At 39.5% G+C, this 20,442-nt stretch overlaps 1 protein-coding gene across 4 annotated transcripts in view; it reads right to left on the reverse strand.

Moving 5' to 3' along the window:
* pde4d (phosphodiesterase 4D, cAMP-specific) overlaps nt 1-20,442 on the reverse strand; it is a 205,219-nt gene that overhangs the window by 57,855 nt on the left and 126,922 nt on the right. Inside the window, exon 1 of one of the 4 annotated variants that reach the window (XM_063490761.1) lies at nt 7,725-7,794. The exons of the other annotated variants lie outside the window; for them this stretch is intronic. The gene's annotated coding sequence lies outside the window, so the exon portion shown is untranslated. Of the gene's footprint in view, nt 1-7,724; nt 7,795-20,442 lie in introns of those variants that run through there. 4 annotated transcript variants of the gene reach the window in all.

The raw sequence follows: 20,442 nt of genomic DNA on the forward strand, positions 1-20,442 counted from the left end.
GTCTGCCTGCCTGAGTGTGTGTGTGTGTGTGTGTCTGCATATCAATTTGGGCATTTATGTGCAATTGGTGTTGGCAAGGAAGTTGAGTCGAGGTTGGCGTTAGCCTGCTAAGGTTGTGTGTGTATGTGTGTGTTTTATTAAAAGCCATAGCTGTGGCTAAGCTCCAGTAGCTGCGGTCTGAAAAACAGGATCCAGCGCTGCTTCTTACACACATCCTGCCCAACACACACGTCAGCAGCTTCTCAACTCCTGCCAAGAGTCAAACCACCTCGCAGCCTCTCTAAGTCTGCACCTTCAGCCACAACAGCCACTCTTAAACAGGGCGGAGGAGTGCTGAATGTTGAGGAATCTCGCTTGTAGGAAAATGAATGCTGAAGAAATGCGGCTCGTTTGGGAAATGTGGGGAGTCTGTGTGCGTGGATGGGGCCGGGTTGACAGCTTAGGCAGCAACTGGGAGTAAAAATAAAATTTAAGTGTCTTTAAAAGTTAAACAGGGGAGCAGCTAGAAAGCACTGAAGCACCTGTTATTCATTATGTACACATACAGAAAAACATTAAATCTCCATCTGTCTCTCTTCTTTATTCCCAAAACAGTCATATTGTTACAGAAATCATGTCTACAAACGGAAAGCAAACTCAGAAGTCTAATATATATATATATATATATATATATATATTAGGGGTGCAACAATACTCGTATCGATATTGAACCGTTCGATACAGTGCTTTCGGTTCGGTACGCATATGTATCGAACAATACAAAATTTTTAATTTATTTTATGTCTGTGTTGAGAGCTCAGTGGATCTGCGTTCGACTTATCTGCCTAGGCTGCACTGTCGAGCGCAGATCCACTGAGCGCAGCGCAAGCTAGTGAGACAGAAGTTAAGCTAGTTGCAACATGGCAAATTGAACCTCCCCCACCCTAATTCAGATCTGGCGTTTGGAACTATTTTGGTCTTCATGTGAAGTATGACCCTGAAGGTAAGCGCATCATGGACAAAAGTAAAACAGTATGTCGGATGTGCCACACAATGCTAAATTAGATTGGTGGGAACTAGTGCGTTAGCGCAGTTTGCTCGTTAATGTGTTGACGCCGTCCAGCCCCACGCACAGGGCGATCCGCGGTAGCTCGTTAACGGAGATTTGCCGTGTTGTGGCGTTAACGTCATTTCAACGAGATTAACGCTGACAGCACTAGTGGGAACACAACGAATATGACTGCACATTTACTCCGACATCATCCTAGTGCAAAGACAAGTGGAAGCAGACAAAAACAACAAGCAGGCATGCTACAAACTTTACCCGAGCCATTTAGACAGCCGTTAGCACATGATTCTCCTTATGGGGACCTGATATGTTTAATATGCTGCTGAGAATATAGCCCAGAAGAAGCGTATAGTATAGCTTTTATTTTGGAAAGAGCCATTTCTCTGTAATAAACTCTCTTTTTCCAAAGATGAGTGATTTCTCGATCAGATAGATTTATTTTTTTTATTACTTTGTTGTTTCAGCAACATTAAATTTAAAAACTGTACTTTTGAGTTAAAATATATATTTGTAATTTTAATAAATGACAAATTAAAAAGGCATGAACATTTTTTTGTATCGAAAAAATATCGAACCGTGACACCAAAGTATCGAACCGAACCGTGAATTTTGTGTATCGTTGCACCCCTAATATATATATATATATATATCGTTAGCTTCATAGCATAAGTGCCTAAGTGCCTAACACAAAAACATGACTTAGGCAATTATGCTATGAAGCTAACGATATACATATATATATATATATATATATATATATATATATATATATATATATATACATATATATACATACATATATATATATACATATATATATATATATATATATATATATATATATACATACGCACTGTCCCAGCATAAATGTGTGTGCGCTATTGCATAACCCAAGTCACTGCTTTGGGGACTGTTGGTCCCTGTTCTGCACAATGCTGGTGAGCTGTCATGACTCATCACGGAGAAACTGGAGGAGAGAGGAACAAAATAAAGCGAGTGTAAAAGCAGAAACAAATAGATACAAGAGAGATAGTGACAGCGAAAGAGAAACAGAAAGCAGAGGTATGGCACAGGGTTGAAGCAGAAATAAATGCCAGCATCTTCAATATATATATTAGGGGTGCAACAATACTCGTATCGATATTGAACCGTTCGATACAGTGCTTTCGGTTCGGTACGCATATGTATCGAACAATACAAAATTTTTAATTTATTTTATCAACTTTTCTTCTGACGATGCTGTCTGTGTTGAGAGCTCAGTGGATCTGCGTTCGACTACTCCAGCTAGGCTGCACTGTCGAGCGCAGATCCACTGAGTGCAGCACAAGCTAGCGAGACAGAAGTAAAGCTAGTTGCAACATGGCAAATTGAACCTCCCCCACCCTAATTCAATTCTGGCGTTTGGAACTATTTTGGTCTTCATGTGAAGTATGACCCTGAAGGTAAGCGCATCATGGACAAAAGTAAAACAGTATGTCGGATGTGCCACGCAATGCTCAATTACATTGGTGGGAACTAGTGCGTTAGCGCAGTTAGCTTGTTAACGTGTTGACGCCGTCCAGCCCCACGCACGGGGCGATCCTCGGTAGCTCGTTAACGGAGATTTGCCGTGTTGTGGCGTTAACGTCATTTCAACGAGATTAACGCTGACAGCACTAGTGGGAACACAACGAATATGACTGCACATTTACGCCGACATCATCCTAGTGCGAAGACAAGTGGAAGCAGACAAAAACAACAAGCACGCATGCTACAAACTTTACCCGAGTCATTTAGACAGCCGCTAGCACATGATTCTCCTTATGGGGACCTGATATGTTTAATATGCTGCTGAGAGTATACCCCAGAAGAAGCGTATAGTATAGCTTTTATTTTGGAAAGAGCCATTTCTCTGTAATAAACTCTCTTTTCCAAAGATGAGTGATTTCTCGATCAGATAGATTTATTTTTTTTATTACTTTGTTGTTTCAGCAACATTAAATTTAAAAACTGTACTTTTGAGTTAAAATATATATTTGTAATTTTAATAAATGACAAATTAAAAAGGAATGAACATTTTTTTGTATCGAAAAAATATCGAACCGTGACACCAAAGTACCGAACCGAACCGTGAATTTTGTGTATCGTTGCACCCCTAATATATATATATATATATATATATATATATATATATATATATATATATATATATATATATATATATATATATATATATACAATTGTATTATGTAAAAAGTGCACCAGTGACAGATCTAGGTAAAACCAATGAGCTATACATGAAATGCAGCAGTGACGCAGGGGTGCGGAAGCCTTGAAACAACCTAAGGCTAGCACAATTACACGTTGTTGGCATAAAGTACTGGAACAGTATTAACGTATCATCATTGGTGACCTCTGCTTGTAAGCAGAACAATGTATTTTCCATCTACAAAACATCACATCATATTTGAATCAGGCCTTTTCCATTACATTAGCGGTCTGCGTCTATAACTGGGCATCGGGGGGGAAAGGGCCGGATTACACAACGGAACAAGTGCGTATCGATTGCATGATGTACTGACATTTAGCAAAGTACTTTTCTTTAGTTTGCTGCAAATCGATTGTCCAGAGAGCCCAAGCTGAACAACCTCTGCAGTCTAGTCATAGAGCTGGCCCAAAAGCATGGCCTGCCAGCAGCATAACTGCTCCAGGTGTTTGCAAACCAACACTCCTTTGACTCTTGACGCTCTAAATAACCCTCAAGAAATGTAAGGCGAAATTTATAACAGTGGAATCAATACTGTGTTAAGCAGTAATGCCTAATAAACATGCTGTGACATTCAATTAACAAATTAAAAGGAGAATTATATCAATTATATCAATACAAGCCCATGGATCTGGCAGTTTAGCAACTCAATCGAGGCATCTGTATGAAAAAATTCCACCTATTTTACATTCAAATATCAGAGCAAATCTCTCTAGAGGCTGACAGAAAACTGGGCCTGGTGTGCATTGTTCCTCTGAGGTAAGCCAACTGTCCATCACTCTGAGTGTCACCCTGGAAATGCCTTGCCCCTCCCCCCTTGCCATTCAAAGATGGTTATGCAGTGGCATTTCAGCAAAGGTTAACTCATTCCCCCTTCAAATCAGATATTTGTAATTAGATTCCTACATCTAATGGGGACACGGAGGTTTCAAGGGCCGTTTAAAAAATGTGAAGAATGTTTAAGTAGCCACAAAAATCACTCACTTGTGCAATGGAGAGGTTTTACAACTCTTTGATTCTTAAGTCAGACCAACAGACTGAAGGGAGGGGCTTAATTTATTAGGAAAATATGCAGTGTTACAACAAAGCAGCAGCTGTGGTTAGTGACGCAGAACGTGTGCTGTGCAAACTCAATCAGATAGCTCACTTTCACAGTGATGAAAACTAGGCTGCATACGTTTAGGTAACTAAAAATTGAAAACACATCAAATTCAGGCCTATAATGAAAGTGAGTGAAAGATGACTAACGGCACAAATCTGCCACAGTAAAGATTATCCTTCAATGTGTTTTATTTAAGCTTATATCTGTGCCAATATTATGACTGCATCTGCTCGGCAAAACAGTTTAAGTACAATGTGACGAGACTAACAAACAAACAAAAACAAATATTCCTTAGCAAACAAAAAAAATGGATTAAGCTAAATTTGACAGGCTTATAATGTGCCTAATTACACAACAAAAATATCTATACATAAGTGAGAGTTAGACTCTAACACTGTGTCAATCTACCACACACATAAACACACACACACGCACACAGATAGTTAATCCATGGATGTTCTCATCACTATCCCCCAATACAAACTATGAGTTTAACAAAGCTCAGGCCTAACATCTGAAGAGTCACACTTAAGCAAACATGACTGAAATAAATAATTCAAAGGGAAGATTCAAAGCGAACAGACACGAGGCGAAATCTGCCTCAATTAATAAGTCATCTCAATGAGACGGTGGGCCAGACAGCGCGGTTAAAGGCTTCACGAACATCCCGTTCGAAACCACCAATGTAAATGGTTACGTCTATTTTGACTGCTTCGCAAGGCTGTTCTCTGAGAGCAGGTACAGATGGGATCGTACTGAAATATCAGCGGTCCATTACCAGAGGCAATCCTCGCTACAACACCATCTGGTGAGGATGGCTCTCACTAACAGTTGGTGCAATCAACTCCGCTCTTCTCTCTGATACCTTCATTATCCCACTACTTAGAGAAAACGTAAATGTTACTGCTTTAAAGTGCCAATAGTGGAATAAAAGTTAACATGCTTATTGTAATTTATTACAGAAAACCTGCTAAGAAACCACATTTAAAGAAGGTTTAAAGAACAAAGAGCACACAACTGCTTAAATACAGAGCACTACACTATGTATGGCTGTGTGATTATTTACCTGTAATAAATACTGACTGCTACATGAAGATACAGGATATTATTGAAAATTATTAGAAAATTCTCTGGATAGTTTTTCTGTGACTTGTGCCGTGCAGCATTTGTGAGATTGTTGTTCAACCTCGGTGGTTTCATGCGGTGATTGGAGTCACACAGTATGTCCAAAATGACAAGTCTCTTCAGCCCTAAACTGTCATGCGTATGTAAATGTCCATGTGCAGCCTACAGATCACTGTACTTTCTAAGTGTTGTGTCAACTGGCGGCATTGCGCTTTTGATCTGTTGCCATCAGAGAATAAATGCTGCACTGCACATTTCAAGGACAGCTTTGTACCAGGGACATCAAATTAAGATCACCCACTCACCCCACAGGGGTAAGTATATTTTGGAGGCTGGTGACTGTGGGAGCAAATAAAATTTCACTGCTCTACAGTCAGATGACTGTTTTGTATCCACTTTAAAATGCAAGGGCGCATTGTTGCTCCTACCGCTCACTGCTACGGATCAGACAGTTTGAATTTAAGGTATGCTCTTTATGCAATTTTGTCAGGATTAGATGCTGAAATTGTGTACATTATAAAAATGCTTGATGCCATAATTTACGTTTGTTTTACACATAATATTACCAACAAATACTTCAGTAGGTCAATTTTATTAGTTTAATAGTAATATGTGCCTGTTTTTATCCTACTAGAACAAGTCTTCTTTAAACGGAGAATATAGAGAGTAAATCTAGCATATAGAGAATAAAAAGTCCTCTGTGGGATATATGAAGCTGTCTAAAGCTCCTGTCAAGCATGCACTCAGATGACATTCAAACACATTTCATGCTTGAGTGACCATAATAGTCACTTTGCCTTAAAAAGTAGCAATGGCAATCTCACTAGATTGGACATTTAACATTTACATATCACTTTCAATATGAAACAAGACTGAGCAGTGCACAACTGCATTAATGGATAAGCAGGAGCATGATTCCAACTGTACATGCCTCTGTCTGACTTTCTCAGCTCACTATGAAAAATAATGGCGTTGGAGAGTGCTCTAAATGCCAATGTACATAACAAAAATCTAACTCGCCCACTTTGTCTGCCTTTCTTTTAGTGTTTAAATATTAACACAAAGCCAACTGCTAAGTTGGGGAAAACCAGCCCAAAGAGCACTTAACAAAAATGTTGTGGTCACAGTGATTTAACTGGAGAAATGAGTACCTGACTCCTCCTCACTGCTTTTGTTGCACGGGAAAACCAAGTGTTAGATGCTTGGCTTGGGTCTGCATGGTGTCATTTTTAACATGACTTCTCTGTCGGGACTCTTCTGAAAACCTATGCCACAACCTGATGTGCACGTCCCTAGAAATGCGATGCGTCGACAGAGCCTGCAAATTTTGCTCTGTTGGATATCGTCGATTCCTCCTGTGTATTTCCAGCTACTTTTTAACAACGTTTTTTGAGTGGATGGTTGAAAGAATAATAAGGAATAGTGCAGACGCTAGAACCACTCGTGTGGGTAAGTCAGCCGTTAGTGAAAGTGTATCTTTTAAAATGCATTGGTTATATCAGTAAGTCACAACTTTTTACTTCAAATGTCAATATTCTTGGTTTTTGGTTTATGGCCCACTTATTCAAGTTTCACTACCACTTAGTGGTTAGTTTGTGTTTGCAGACAAGTCAGCAACTATAGGCAACTAAAGAAATTTGCTAGCAATCAGAGCAATCACAAGAAACAAGTTGGAGATTAAATATTTTTCCCTAGCAACTGTAGGGGAGTGGGGGAGTCGCTAGTCTGTAGTACTGTGTGACTGAGGCCTAACTGCTTGCTGCACAAGTCTATAGAAAATGTTAAAATTAATTAAATACTTAATTAAATTTTAAAATAAATCATCCAGATAGAAAATAGTCAATTTTGCGTTATTACTGATTTTAATAAACAGTGAGTGAGATTACTGTCTTACAAAAAAATATAAACTTTCAGTAACATGTTACTTTGTAATTCAAATGAGATACCATGTGTTAGAACATCCTTCTCACAAATGCAAATTGTTCAATTTAATTATCCGTTTGGCTTGAACTGTCTCTGTTGTTTTTAATGCTGTGGTTCTCTCTAGGCTTGTTTGTTAATGATGTAGAAAGGTTTCTAGTCTACATACTGTTCGCAGATATGTTAAAATAGCTTGTACTGTATATTGCTGTCATATGTATACAGTTTGCCCAGGGTCACACTGCATTAACATCTGTGTATATCCTATCCAATATTCCCCGTACCTCCATTACCAGCCTTGGTGTCAGCTCTGTTGCTGAACTCCTCCAAAAATAGACTTCTCCTGCATTGCACCAACGTTGTGTCACAGTTGCAGCCAAAGCATTCGACTGGCTCCCCCTGCATTGTCTGTGCCTTAATCACAGCACTGGATGAACCCAGTGTCTGGGTGTGATTAGTAGTTCCTCTGAGGGATTATATGACCCAATGATGACCTCCTCTGATATGCTAATTACTGTAGGCTCAGGGGAAAATTCAGGTGGCTGTTACTTAGATACCATTCAGCCTAGTCTGTTTATTATCAGCAGCAGCAAAAAATTGTCTTAGAAAGTATGACTGTTTTGTCCAGTTATTTTTCGCACGCGAAAGCTTTTAATGTGACACCAAAGCCTACTGGAATTTGTGCATCTGTTCGTTTCATTTATCTACCACATTAAAATGCACATTTCATTTCTCATAAGATGAGATTTTTATTTTCAAAGTATTTTTAACTTCTTTCAACTCAAAAGACAGGCATTTGAAAGAGATTTTGATAGACATATGGTATCTTTTATGAACTGTCTGATACCCCGTAGACTAAGACTGCTTTAATCCACACTCTGTTTGCTTTCACTTGGCTCGAACATGTGTGTGTCAGTATGCCACTGGAGGGTAGAGTGATAGTTTTATGATTTATACATCATATCCAAGACAAAGAAGCATTTGTGTTCTCTAGCAGCATAATCTGCCCCTGATATTGTACCATGTGGCTGCCGGCTGTAGCTGAAATATTTAAAACGATTTTGAAAGAAACAGATAAGGTAGTAAACAGTGACAGGACTGCAGCCATGCAGAACTCATCTGCATGAGGCTCCAAAGCCTCTTTGCTTTCATGTAAGTTTATCAAAAAGAAACAAATTCAAATCAGATAAACAGTTTCTTTGATCTGTACTTTTATCTCTGTGATGCTGTACTTAACCTTGTTAGCTAGGTTATCTGTGCACTAAACTAGCATATCACACATATAATAAAATAGCTAGCTTACTGTTACCATCTTGGTTTATCTTGTTGACTTCTTATGAGCACAAAAGCCATTGCACAACTAAAACTGATGATGGCTTTTGAAAATATTTGTTCAAAACCAAAAACACTGAAAATTTGCTCCAATTGTACCATTAGATCGCATGAGAAAATTTTACTCAAAACTATAAATGTCAACTTTATGGTGGGACTAGAAGAAATGACAGAATCACCACATTCACTGAGATCCACACTAAAATGCGTCATCTGGGAACCACTGACGTGGTGGCCACCAATTCCAGACTCCTGGCTAAAAACAGTCAGGGAGAAAAGAAAGACGAGAATAAGGAAGAATATACCCCTTCAAGCCAATGAGCTACACTAGAAAATTCCTTGAAAGACGAAATGATACGTATGGCCTAAACATAGGAATGACTATACTGAAGGAAATTTGTGTAATGGAAATTAGTTGCAAGGCATCTCCCTCTCATGTGTTCTCTGACTGTCCTAAATTCCATTAAAGGGCATGAATTATGAAGAAGGAGCAGCATGTAGGAAAGAGCACTGTGGGGGACTTGTGTGACATTAAACTGTTAAAGTAATTACACGTTAGGAGGAGGCTTGCAGGCTGTAAAATTATCTTACTCTGAAAATGGCTGTCTGTGACATTCTGTCTGCAAACTGAAGAGGAAACCACTGAACTCTGTTCACACAGAAGAGCACACGCCCTTCCAAATACTTGTATAACGGGCTCACATTTTAAGTTTAGATACACAGCAATAAATGTTAAGCAAAGGGCCAGAGCTAATATAAAAGGTAAAAATCTAGGAACTAGTAACAATAAAAAATTCTAGACAATTCTAGGCATAACCTGCTGGTTCACAATAATCATAAACCTCTGAAGTATCATATTAAAGGCATCATTATACAGACAGATACATTTTAAAATGTGCAGCAAAACCACTAGGGTGCCTCATCAAGTATACAGTTAAAAAAAGGTGTTAAATAGAAAATAAAGTGTGTGATACAAATGTGTTGCATATTATTCATTGAGTCACTCAAAAATCAGTATGCTATTTCTTAGATTTACAGAATACTATATGTGGCAAACAACAGTGTATATGCTAGTGGCCAGACATATTATTTTTTTAAAACTTGCACAATAATAAACACTGTATCTGTCTTCAGTTATAGCACTGTGTAGAAGTCTTGAGTTACCCCTTTTTATTTATACCTTGTAGGAAAATGGTAAATAGATGCAGTGCTTTACCAATTAGCTGCGGTAATGTCTTAAAGACATAAAGACCTGGATGACCTCTGATGTTCTGCTTTTAAATTCAGATAAAACTGAGGTTATTGTACTCGGCCCTAAAAATCTTAGAAATATGGTATCTAACCAGATTCTTACTCTGGATGGCATTACCTTGGCCTCCAGTAACACTGTGAGGAATCTTGGAGTTATCTTGGAGTTTTTGACCAGGATATGTCCTTAAATGCACATATTACACAAATATGTAAGACTGCTTTCTTCCATTTGCGCAATATCTCTAAAATTAGAAACATCCTGGCACAGAGTGATGCTGAAAAACTAGTTCATTCATTTATTATTTCTTGGCTGGACTACTGTAATTCATTATTATCAGGATGTCCTAAAAACTCCCTGAAAAGCCTTCAGTTGATCCTAAAATACTGCAGCAAGAGTACTGACAGGGACTAGTAAGAGAGAGCACATTTCTCCTGTATTGGCTTCTCTTCATTAAATCCAGAATCAAATTTAAAATCCTTCTCATCACATACCAGATCTTGAATACTCAGGCCCCATCTTATCTTGATGACCTTATAGTACCATATCACCACATTAGAGCACTTTGATCTCAGACTGCAGGCCTACTTGTTGTTCCTAGAGTATTTAAAAGTAGAATGGGAGGCAGAGCCTTCAGCTTTCAGGCCCCTCTTGTGTGAAACCAGCTCCCAGTTTGGATTTGGGAGACATCCTCTCTACTTTTAGGATTAGGCTTAAAACATTCCATATGATAAAATATATAGTTAGGGCTGGACCAGGTGACCCTGAATCCTCCCTTAGTTACACTGCAATAGGTGTAGGCTGCTGGGGAATTCCCATGATGCATTGAGTAATTTTTCTTCAGTCACCTTTTCCACTCACTATAGACCTCTCTGCATTTAATCATTAGTTATTATTAATCTCTGCCTCTCTTTCACAGCATGTCTTTTATCCTGTCTTCCTTCTCTCACCCCAACCGATCGCGGCAGATGGCCGCCCCTCCCTGAGCCTGGTTCTGTTGGAGGTTTCTTCCTGTTAAAAGGGAGTTTTTCCTTCCCACTGTCACCTAAGCGCTTGCTCACAGGGGGTCATATGACTGCTGGGATTTTCTCTGATGTATTATTGTTGTGTGTACATTACAATATAAAGCGCCCTGAGGCAACTTTTGCTGTGATTTGGCGCTGTATTAAAAAAACTGAATTGAAAAGTTTATTCATGCAGTGGTTTATAAATCTGCAAACAATAATGGAAATACAGTGGATAAGGCAATTCTTCAAAAAGTCTTAAGAAATAGTTCTCAAGGCTTCTTAAAGGACATTCAAAGATTTTCTTTGGATATTGGCTGCCTTTTCTTCCATTTTCTGTCAAGATATCCCACACTGCTTGAATATTGTTGAGGTCTGGGCTCTAGGGAAGCTGACAATGCACTGTTAGTGTCTACTGTGTGTTGCTCTATTCAGGTATGCTTTTACTGTATTGGCAGTGTGTTTGGGATCACTGTCATGCTGAAAAATGAAGATGCTGCCAATCAGATGCTTTCCAGATGATACTGCATAGAGAATCATTATCTGATCTTTCTGCATTCATAATTTCATAAATTTTAATCAAGAGTTCCCACATTACTCCTTGAAATGTAGCTCCAAATCTTGACAGAGCCTCCGCCATTTTTTTATAGATGGCTGTAGACCATGATTGACCATGATTCAAACCAAAAATTTCAAATTTGTATTATTGAATCTATGAGACCATTTGTCACTGATTTTCAGTCCAATTATCGTATAATTACCTCAGCATTTTCTCCCTGTTTTCCTTTCTTAAGACTGACTGACTAAGACTGACCCTTCAGCTGAGACCCTTTTTGATAAGGCTTCAGTGAAGGGTAGATGGATCCAGGCGCATCTCCCGGGTCCTATGTTAGGTCTTTGCTGGATTTTCTTTTCCCCTGCTCCTTAAGAACATAACTTTACTGTTCATCTGCCGTAGATAGTTTTTTAGGCCACATCTTCTTTTGTCCTCCACTTGTCCTGTTTCTTTAAATCCTTCAAGGACACACTGCACAGCACACTTTTTTGGCAAGTAGCTGGGATTCACCTTATTGGTGCAACAATGCTAATTTTGCATTTTTTACAGATTCAATTAAAAGAAAAAGGAAAAACAATATGTCTTTTTGTGACAGGTGTGTCCAAAGACACCCTGTAAAACTGGTTCTTTGGTAAGTTGTCTGTTATGTGCAGACAACATTGGTTTATCCCTTGGATTAGGTCCCTTTTTAATGCTTGAATGATTCATAGGTCAGTGTTAAGTGGTTCAAAAAAGAAAAAAAAAACAAGGACTATTCTGAAAATGAGCCACTGTCCAAAGAGAATCTCTGAAAGACTTTCAGAAACCCCGGAGAACTATTACTCAATACCACTTACAAAAAAAAGTCTTGAAGCAAAATATAAAGAAATGAGACGTTTGCACGGTACTGTAGTTCCTGTTAAAATGAGTCATTGTTGTGTGACTGGATAGGAAAAATGATTTCCATTATCCTGAATAAGGTTGTGACTACAATGCTGTAACCATACTGATATTCCATTTTGGAATTTTTACCACTATATAGTCATTATTAGTGGAATACAGTGACTTTATTTCCTAGTCTTTGCACAGTATATTGACAATATTCAGATAAATAAAATCTTTCTTTCACAACAATAATAAATGTGATAAAATGACCTCTATTACCCTCTGAAATATCACATAAAACATAGACTGCAAAACAATAAGTCCCATTATGATTGCATTAACTTTTTTTTCTGTAATCAGTAGCATAGTACACATTCAGCATTGCTTCTTGACTAAATCTGACAGGAAAAGCTGAGGAGCAGACAGCAATGGCCATGCCACCCCTGTCTTCTCTCTAATATGACATTTAAAAGTCAAACTATCACCTTCCTTTCTACCACACCTCAACATCACCACATGAAACCTGCCAGCACACTAGGAAATGCTCTGCAGGTGGGTTCAAGATGGAAATGGCTGGTGAGAGAATACTGACACTAATAACGGCAGAACAACATTTAATGTAAAATAGATCCTATGATGAGACGAAGAGAGAGAAGAGAAGAGAAGTGAAGAGAAGAGAAGAAAAGAAAAGAAAAGAGACGAGACGAGACGAGAAGAGAAGAGCATTATGTGGCGAGAGATCCACTAAATGTTTTATAAGATGCAGTGTTGCAATTGGGGATGGGATGGGAGGGTAAATGGAGTTTTAAGATGTGTAAAGATTCTGTAAAAGTCAGCGTGTGGGTGAGAGGAGATCTGTGTAAGGCTTGTTACATTTTTGTGAAATCTACGTGAGGCTGCTGGGGTGTGGTGAACTTTTGACATCATCTGGAAGTAGCTCACTTTATTCAAGAAATAAAGAGTGAGAGTTACTTGAAGTGTGGTGGAATAAAGTAAAGTAAAGTAAAGTGAACTCATTGTTAAGTTCAAGATATCAATTTGAGATGATGATATGGTGTTTTATCCTGCTGGAAGCAGCCATCAAAAGACGGGTAACATCTTGATGGCTGAGCAACAATATTCAGGGGCCATGGTGGCCTGTGGTGCTTTATGGTGTGGTCCTAGCACCTTGGAATTCAGACGGCAGAGTGACTTCACTCCCTAAAAGCAAGGAAAACCTGGATTTGTTCTGGTTCTTCAGCAAGGTAGAGCCTTTCAGGTATCACCAACAATACAGCAAAATACTGACAAAAAACACTGCACAATACACAACAGTGGCAGAAGAGATTAGTATTTTTAATTCAATTCAATTTTATTTATATAGCGCCAAATCACAAGAGTTGCCTTAAGGCACCGTTTTACTATTTAGGTTCACTGTCGACATCTTGGACCGTTAACTTGGTTGGGTTGCTCCAACTTTTCAAGTAGGAAATTTCTAGTTGAGGATGTGTTCCAGATTCTAATTCCAACTGGGAACTTGGAAATTCAGACTTTGGATTTAATCAGGGACGCATCAAACATGATGGTCAGGGGGTAACAGCCCAAGAAATGCCAAGAAAACATCCCCCACACCATTACACCACCAGCAGCAGCCTGATACAGACTAGGATGGGTCCATGCTTACATGTTTTTTATTACACAAAATTCTAGCCTTATATTTTGCCTAAATGTTGCAGCAGAGCTTGGAAAGAAAAGCCTCTGGACTTCTTTAAGTTGCTTGAAGACGTTTCACCTCTCATCCGAGAAGCTTCTTCAGTTCTAGGGTCAAATGGGGGAGAGTCCCAGATTTAAACCACGTGGGAGTATCCCCCCAAAGGTGGACAAAAGGACCCCTTGATGATCCTCTACCTAATCACACGAGCCAAGGTGTGAAAACGGGTGTAGGTCACAATCAGCCAGGGTTTCAGGTGAGCTCTTTGTGAAACCTAGCCCCACCCTATCATGTGATTTCCTGAGGTCAGATGGCCCAGGGTGTGAGTGGGTGTTAAGGCGTCTGGGAAGGGATCTCAAAACTGGATTATAGATGGCAGACAGTTGGTGTCGTAAGTCACCGCCTCTGTTCAAAGATGGTCGCTCACAGTGGACATAAATGGCTTCTTTCACTCCTCTTTCAAACCATCTGTCTTCTCTGTCCAAAGTGTGAACATTGGCATCCTCAAAAGAGTGACCTTTGTCCTTTAGATGCAGATGGACTGCTGAGTCTTGTCCCCTGGAGGTGGCTCTTCTCTCTTCTAAATCTGGGACTCTCCACCACTTGACCCTAGAACTGAAGAAGCTTCTCGGATGAGAGGTGAAACGTCTTCAAGCAACTTAAAGAAGTCCAGAGGCTTTTCTTTCCAAGCTCCTTAGACTACGATGACCTGGATGACTGAGAACCTTCACAGACATTCTGCTGCTGTAGTCCAACTGCTTCACGGTTTGAGATGCTCTTCTGAGCACCTTGGTTGTATCGAGTTGTTATTTGAGTCACTGTTGCCTTCCAATCAGCTGGAAGCGTTCTGGCCATTCTTCTCTGACCTCTGACATCCACAAGCGATTTTGGTCCAGGAAATTGCTCCTCACTGGATATTTTCTCTCTTTTCTGAGATGGCTGTGTGGGAAAATCTGAGCAGCTCAGGAGTTTCTGATACTTAGACCAGCCCATCTGGCACCAACAACCATGACATGTTCAAAGTTACTTAAGTCACCTTTCTTCCCCATTCAGATACTCAGTTTAAACTTTAGCAGGTCATCTCGACCGTATCTACATTCCTGAGTTGTTGCTATGTGACTGACTGACTAGATATTTGTGTTAGGGATATACCTTTTGGCACACAGGCCTGCACTTGATATAGCTGTGGGCTTCAAAATTGTAACCGGAGAAGAAATCACAACTCTGAACTGTTTTAACATGAGATCAAAGGAAGAGCCTACTGCTTTACTGGGAGCCATAAAACATCTCGTTGATCATATTTGTGGAGAACGGTTTCAAAAATTTAACTTACGTGTAGACTGACACAGAAGGGTGTATCATTCCAATAAGTATATGTCATCCAACAAGGTGACTCTGCTCACTGACAAATATTCACTCCAGTTCAAGTAAAATTCCTCCCTCAGATATGTTATATAAAGCTCCCTGATGCTCGCTGCATTCTAGGAATTATTTTGTAATCAAGTGTTATATCCGCTCTCTCCTAACCTGCATCATCCACTTGGTTTTCTACAGTTCCAGGATGAATTTTCAACAGGCTCCAGGGAACATTTCTGAACACTCTGTATTGCAGTTGTGCTGTACATGTGGGTGGAGGAATCAATGTGAAAATGACAGCCTAATGAGTTTTCCCAGTCAATAAAAGTGTGAAGTCATTCCACTTAGTCAAAGTGCATCTTCAAGCATGACAACTGAGGCCTATGTCAGTAGAAAAAAGAATGCAGATGCTTTCTCTGTATTGGATTTTAATTCTAAGACTGTTAAATGTTAGAGGAAAATGCGAGTAGTGGACACTAACATTGATCACACTTTATGTTTTGATGCCTCAAAGACATGCAATTAATAAATCTGATTACAGACGAACAGAAAATATTTCCTGTATTATAAGAGCTTAAGTATGGATCACAGCTCTGACACAGAGAGAAACTTTAGCTTTCTAATGATTTGCTTGATTAAAAGGAACAAAAGGAGGAAAAAAAACAGTGATAAAGTGACAAAAACATAATTTTGTTAAGGGAGAAAATAAATAAAGTCTTGGTAGTGGCGCTTAGCACTCTTCGTTTTTGCTCTTACAGTTAAATGAAAACATTTCTAGCTGCTGTGTTAATACCACCTGTAGACATTGCCGGTACTTTTTTTTTTTTTAAATGCAGATGCAATATGCAGCATCAGCCATGTGTTCGAGGGTACTTGTGTGTGTGAATGAGACAAATGAAACAGGCTGTATTTCATAATGCTACTGGAGGTCAACAGGGTACCTTTTAATTGAAACACTGGTTCTCTTACTGTGAAAATCTAATCTCACCAACACAGTCCTGCGGAAGCAGATGTAAATGCCATCCTCTTAAATAACTACAGATGTTTTCTTTCAAATTCTGTGGACTGGCTGGCTGAATTGAAAAGGAAAGAAACATGTTTCTAGATACTCTCAGGAGAAAGCCCATTTGCCTAATGTTAACATTTACACAGAGGGGTAAATGGGCATATCCAAAAGCTAAAGGTAGGATGTTTTTTCTTTACAGGTGAGGCAACCATAGACTATATATAGAAGAAGGATAAAGCCTCCAAGGTGTACAAAAATGAAGCTAACGCGGAAGTGCCTTAAACCTGCATTAAGATCCACATTAGAGGGAAAGCAAAGCTGTTGATATACCAGTTGCTTTATGTTCCTACCCTGACATAAGGCCCTGAGCTCTGGGCAGTGACCAAAAGAATGATGTCATGGGCTCAAATGAAATGGAATCTCCCTTTGAAGAGGGAGGGCCTGAGGGGAGAGACAACAGTCTTCCACATCGGAAGGAGCCAGTTGAGGTGATTCAGGCAACTAACTAGTATGCCTCCTCTGTGAGGTGTTTCAGGCATGCACTGGGGTAGAACCAGGACATACTGGCTTGAGAACATCTCACTGTGTAGAGGGAAGTCTGGACCTGAACAACCATGGATGGATGGCCCTCGTGTTTACTTGATCGTATTACTTTGCTGTTGTAGTCTCAATCATCAGTTTCATGTCTTAATGAATACAACATGATGTTCAATTATGGTTTAATTTAGATGAAAAGAGATTGCAAAGTATGATTTATTGTGTGGCTACCTTGTGATTGACAAGTCACAACTGTGTAAGCACGAAGTGTGCCTCGGTTTCTCAGCTACATTTACCACTCGCTCGTCAAGCCCAGGCCAGCACAGTGGTGCGGTGGTTTAAAATGTCACTTAACGAGATTGTCCTGGATTCTAACACACCAGCGAGCTGGTTGTATCATATGTCCCCCTGCGTTTCCATGGGGTTTTTTAAGGTACTCTAGCTTCCTTGCATAGTACAAAGATATGCATATGCATATGTCCGTAGGTTGGACTGTGAGTGTGAATGGCTGTCTGGTGTGCACCCTGCTCTTTGCTCTGTGGCAGCTGGAATAGACTCCCGTCCATCCATGACCCTGAACTGGTCATGGATGGACCGGTTCAGGGTCGATCAAGTTAAGAAACTTGATGGACGATTGTCAAGTTGAGTTTGAGAAAAAAGACGGCAATGGTGAAAATGCTCAAATAGCATGAAAATCACTTCACAAATGAATGAATCTCATTACGGCAGCTATCTTTAGTATATAGTCTATGCACCTGACACAGTGTCAGCCACAGACAATAACAAAGCATTATGTTACTGCTATTGACTGCTACTGACTGAGTAGCGGCTAATTCCCACAGCTGAGTTATGGACAGTGGAACATCTACTTAGCAAGCCTGGCATGGCATCAGTCAGTCAGCTGTTGCTGCAAGGAGTATTTCAGATTTAGTAGATGTTAGTATAAAGATAAAAACATGCTTTAAAAACAAATAATTACCTGGATTATAATTTGCAACTGAACGGTTCAATAGTCAAGATATGAATGTCTTTATCATACTTTCTTCTCATCTCCTAAAAACAGAAGAAAACAAAAAAGAATCTCTGCATTTTTTCTTTATGAGGAATATAATAGGTCCCTAAGAGCAGAAATGAATTCTCTTCAAAGTGACTGGTATAAAGGGAGTACTCATAAAAATTCTTGCTTTCTCTGACCGTGACTGCAGCTGTATCACAGGAAGTATGCTGCAGAGTGGGTGGGGATGGATGCATGAATACACCAACGAAGAGAATACAGTTATATTACAAGGAAGGCACAAGCAGAACGAGGCACAGAGCAAAGCAAAGACAGAAAAACAACGAGAGAACAAACAGAATGCTGATTTGAATGCCTCTACAAGTTGTTGTCTGTTGCGTTGTGGTACACTCTTATGAGCTCCGTATCAGCACAAAAGATCCCTTAAATCCCAACCAAACTCCACATCTCCAAAAATTGCTATACTCCGCACAAGCAGTACATGTACAAATGCAAAAAAACCCAAACAAACAAAAAAAGTAGAAAGGGATTGAGGAGAAAAAGAGAAGAGAGAGTGAGAGAAAGGCCAATAGTGTGAGAACATGACAACAACACAGTTACATAAGAGATAGAAGCAGCATGGGAGCTACCATAGGGTAGCTCCTGGGCTTCTGCGAGTTGCAGAATGACGCATTGCCCTCACATACTCACACAGATTTTTACGATGCACACACACACACACACACACACTCACAAACCACTCTCAGTGCAGTAAATGGCACATATTCACACCGATGTGCTCTATGCAAGAGAAGCCACTCCCACACATTTATCACAATCTAACTCACGACAGCAGGAGTGACAATACACTTACTATAACACTGCCTAGCAGCAGAGGAGCAGAAATACAATATTTACAATCAGTTCAATCCATGTACTATTAGGAGACCACAGGGTACAGCAGCCATGAGCCAATAAAATAATAAGTAGCCTTATATCCACCCACTCTTCTTGTATGGGGTCCCTAACTGATATTTTGCCTTTTCCCAGCCATTAAAGCTGCTTCATACCTCTGCATGCAGTCTGACTGATAATAAATGGTGAGATTTATCAAGTGCAGCTCAGCTGCTAAATGTCAGATTTTGAGCCTAGGCAGGAATAGATGACTGATGGGGCTAACCTTTTTTTTTTTAAGATCTATAAAGCAGGAAATTTTGCAATCAGCAAACCTACTATCTACTTAATTTATTCTTTCAATGCAATTTATTTATATAGCACAAAATCACTACAGTAGTCATCTCAAGTCACTTTCTGTTGTAAGGTAAATAAGGTAAGGGCTTTCTTATCCCGATAACGATATATATTGCAAAATAGTACATTTTCTGTAAATTCTGTGAATCTCGGGCAACTCGACTTGTGTGAAATGTTTTCAGCTGGGCATCGTGTACCTGGAGTCGAGTGTTTTGACCGATGCATGAAGCTACAGCTTTTTAGACACAAGTAGTAATGGCCGCCGTTTTCTCTGTGAGTATTTATTACACGGCGTGCTGTGGGGAAAAGCCTGTTCTAACGTTTGAGTCTAAGGTTTATTTTCAGCACCTGACGGCTCTTTTTTGCTTCTCATCTGTAAACTCTCTCCATACTCTTTCACGTGATTCTTGCGTAGGTGGCTGAAGAGGTTTGCCGTGTTTGAGTCTGTGGTGGGGATAGTACAGTTTTCTGGTGCCTTTCTCTGTGCCTGCATACACGTGGTGACTGTAAGCACCATTTATAGTTACTTCATGTTTTTATTTAAGGTAATTAGCTTGGTGCATATTCTGAGAGTTGATGTTTAAGAATACTGTATATCATTTCAGTTTATTTTGAAAAGTCTCAACAGGCTTTATTGTGAAAGGTTTATGTGGAAAAAAAACGAGGGGACGGCGGAGCCACACAATGGTTTTACCGTCGTTGTTGCTAACGAAAGTACATGTAAAAACAATAGCTTGTCCATCTGTAGTGTGGTTATTTTAAATATAAAAGAAAGAGAACTTTAAGAAATTAATATAGCCACTACAGTGACCATCAAAAAGATGGAAAAAATACTGCTCTAAACAGTTTATTTTGCGACATTTATTTAGCGTATAATATGAAACGACAGATGTTTTCATATCGTCATCCGATATACATCGTCATATCGAACAGCCCTAAAGGTAAAGACCCTACAAAAACACAGAGAGTCTGCAGCACCAGGCTCAGGGAGACAGTTTCAAGCGTTGATACATTTCAAAATAGATGATTATTTTGACGCGCTTTCTTACTGATGTTTATGAAACAGTGTTCATTTTCAAGCCCATCTTTGTGTTAGATCTTTTTCACATTGTCTTTAAAAATACAATTTGCTTTTGTAGCAATCACGCTACTTTGGTAGCTAT

The sequence above is a fragment of the Pelmatolapia mariae genome, linkage group LG12 (genome assembly GCF_036321145.2).
Source record: "Pelmatolapia mariae isolate MD_Pm_ZW linkage group LG12, Pm_UMD_F_2, whole genome shotgun sequence".
Classification (NCBI taxonomy): Eukaryota; Metazoa; Chordata; class Actinopteri; order Cichliformes; family Cichlidae; genus Pelmatolapia; species Pelmatolapia mariae.